Genomic DNA, 3081 nt, shown 5'->3' on the forward strand with positions numbered 1-3081 from the left:
ACAATAGTGAGGACTGGGGTATTTTCCTCTACTATAGATTCTTTTTTCAATTTTGGAATTTTTTATTTTCTTCATATTAAATATCTTTATGACTTGTACTATGGAGCGTAATGTTATTCACTATTAATGGAGGAATATAACAGACCAGAACATTCAAAGATTTTTTTTTTTAAGTTCAGAGATATGGGCAAGCTGAGGCTGCTTGTCACAATTTCATCTCACCTACACAAAATTTCTGAGTTTGTGAAGTTGAGAGGAATCTCAGAGAAAATGGGATCCTTATAGCAACTTTTAATCTTCCAACAAGCGGCTAGTCCTGGGAAATAAATGTAACAACAGCTGTTCTCATAGAATATTAGCATTTCTGCTTATGGCATCAGCTGCTTCTCAGAAGTGCAAAGAAATGCTAACGCCAGAAATGATCATTTTTAACATCAACTTGAGTTTGAAAATCAGGGACATTCATCTCTCTCTAAAGTAGTGGATGCATATTTTTTATACATATTTTATTCCTGAAGCAATGTTTGATGCATTCATAGACTCAGAGTGCATACTCATTAGCTGTGGAAAGGTACATCTCCATAATCATTAACTATTCTTTATAGTATAGATACGGTCTTTGATGGCATGTGAGATAAAATGCAATACATTGTTCATCTCTAAGTCCTACCATATTTTATTTGTACACATTTATACTTATACATGATTGATAATAAAATCTATGAAGATAAAATCTTTTATAATATTTTAAGTGAATAATTGTTATTTCAAGTACTAAGTATAAAGGACAATTTTGCTATAGATCATTCTCAAAATAGGTAGATTTCCTTTAGATGCTATTTTTGCATCCATTCTCCTGAGTATGTATATTTTATACACATTGTCACAAATAACTTCTTTTTAGCACATGAAAATATATTAATAGAGAGAGAACCTTGGTGGAGTGTCCTATGGGATGGGACCAAGAAGGGGTGGAAAGAACACAAAGGAGTGTGGTAAATAAGTAATGGAGGCGCCATGCTACTGCTAGGTGCCAGCTTGGAGTACCAAGGTCTGCCTGCCGCCATGGACTTGCTGGATGGGGCAATGGTGGTTGTTCTTGGAGTGGCAGGAGACTGGTGGTCCTGGCGGTCTGATGGCTGAGGTGAGAAACCGGCACCGCTGCTGCCTCTGCAGCACCTATAACTGCTGGAGCCTATTGTTGGTGTACATGCTAGCCTCCCCGTGCTTTCTTCCCTGGCCCTGGCCTGCTTCTACCTGTTCCGGAATTGCTGCTCAGCGGCTCAGTGCCCTGTTCTTTGTCATGGTCTTCATCATGGTCTTCTCCTGATGCTGGGGCTGCATTGTGGTTAATGTGGTAGCTGACTACCTGGAAGTCTTCATGCTAGGCATGGGGCTCGTGGTGCTAGGCTTCCTCCATGGAACATTTATCGCTCATGTGATCTATAATTGGCTTCCAGGATCCAAAGCAGCTACGATCTGAGTGCCTTCATTGATCTCATAGAGGGAGGAAATGGTCTGAAGGTGGTGGCACTGACCCAGCTGACTCCTATGCCTTTTGGGCTTCAGAATGCAGTGTTTCTTATTACTGATGTTTCTTACCCAAATATCTGACGGCATCTTGACTTGGACTGCTTCTGACTCAGGTTTTGAATTCTTACTTTGGTAATGCACTGAGGAGAACAGAAGATGTGGCAGAACAGTGTTAGCAGATATTTTGTCTTTTGTTTACAGATTGTTATAGACATAGTTTTATGGAGTTTATCATGTTTTATGGAGTTCTTCACACTCAAGTGGAATTGAATCCAGCTATTATAGCTTGTGAGATGGACCTGAAAAGCTCTGGTTAAAGACAATTAACCAAATCCCAGTGGCTCTTCCACAAGATGACCCTTATATTTTCTAGAGATGGAATCAATATTGTATGATTCTTACAAACTGTGAATTTTGAGATCCTAGTTTGATGGCCAAGCCTTGAAGTCATTGATCAAGCAGCAGAGACAAGTACTGTTCTTTTATGGCATGAACAAAACTCATGTTTTTAAATTGCACACTTTTCTAAAAGCAAGAGTCATTTTCTGGGTCTGTAAATGTAAATGTAAATGCAGCTTTGGATTCTCCTTGTTATACTTTGTTATACTTGTAATGACGTATAGGTATTACTTTAGTGCTTTTGAATTATTTTATTGCTATGACTTATGAACAGAGAAGTAACACAAATATTCTTTTTCTGTTTAGTATCATTATTTATAAAGCCCATGAATAGCTGTGAGCATCTCTCTTAAAAGATGAGTAAAAGCATGCAGTTCTAAATGGATTATTGTTGGTTGTTCTTTGCTTAGGCAGTTTGTCCAGAATTGTTTATTGTTCACTTGTTTGTTTTAAGCAAAAAACTTATCTTAATTTTCCTTGCTTGTTAGAAAATAGATATACTTCAGTTGAATGTATATTATCAAGCATTACATCATTGTGGCCCATTTACAACTTTCTGTAGAAACTTATATCCACCATTGTGGAACTGAAGTGCTCTTAAGGCTCCTTTCTATTTTCACTGTGTTATATGCAAAATGAAAGGGAAATTAGTTAGCAAGTGGCTCACAAGGAGTGCCCACATTCTTCTTTGATTATATTGGACTTACCATTTGGACCTTATCAAAGTACTATACAATACCACACTTACCAAACCATTTCCCTTTTTCATATTAATAATTAGGCTTTGAAATAAACATACCTACAAAATGGTGGGCTTACTCTGCCTGACCTTGTCATTCAGGTGGCCTTGTTTACCCAAAACACCTTTTTAAAAAGAAGCATGCTTTAAAATCATGTTTATAGTTTCAGTAAAGTACTTACATATCTGTCCCCACAGTTTTCTGCTTTAAAACAATAAATATAACAAACAAAAAAGCCTATGTTGGTGCTGTCTACTGTATTATTGCTGTTTCATTTAAGTCTTTGGTATTCCTTTTCACTGATGAGACTCAGCAATTCAGAAAGGAGAAGTCATCTTAATTCTTTTTCGGATGTAGCAAGTGTGTTTACTTACAGCACTTAGACTAAGGTTTAGCATAATCCAAGATG

At 37.1% G+C, this 3081-nt stretch overlaps 1 pseudogene; it reads left to right on the forward strand.

The window, feature by feature from the left end:
* Window positions 1–1135: 1135 nt before the first annotated feature.
* LOC116069474 lies at window positions 1136–1850 on the forward strand (annotated as a pseudogene).
* The last annotated feature ends 1231 nt before the right edge of the window (window positions 1851–3081 follow it).

The sequence above is a fragment of the Mastomys coucha genome, unplaced genomic scaffold (genome assembly GCF_008632895.1).
Source record: "Mastomys coucha isolate ucsf_1 unplaced genomic scaffold, UCSF_Mcou_1 pScaffold1, whole genome shotgun sequence".
NCBI lineage: Eukaryota > Metazoa > Chordata > Mammalia > Rodentia > Muridae > Mastomys > Mastomys coucha.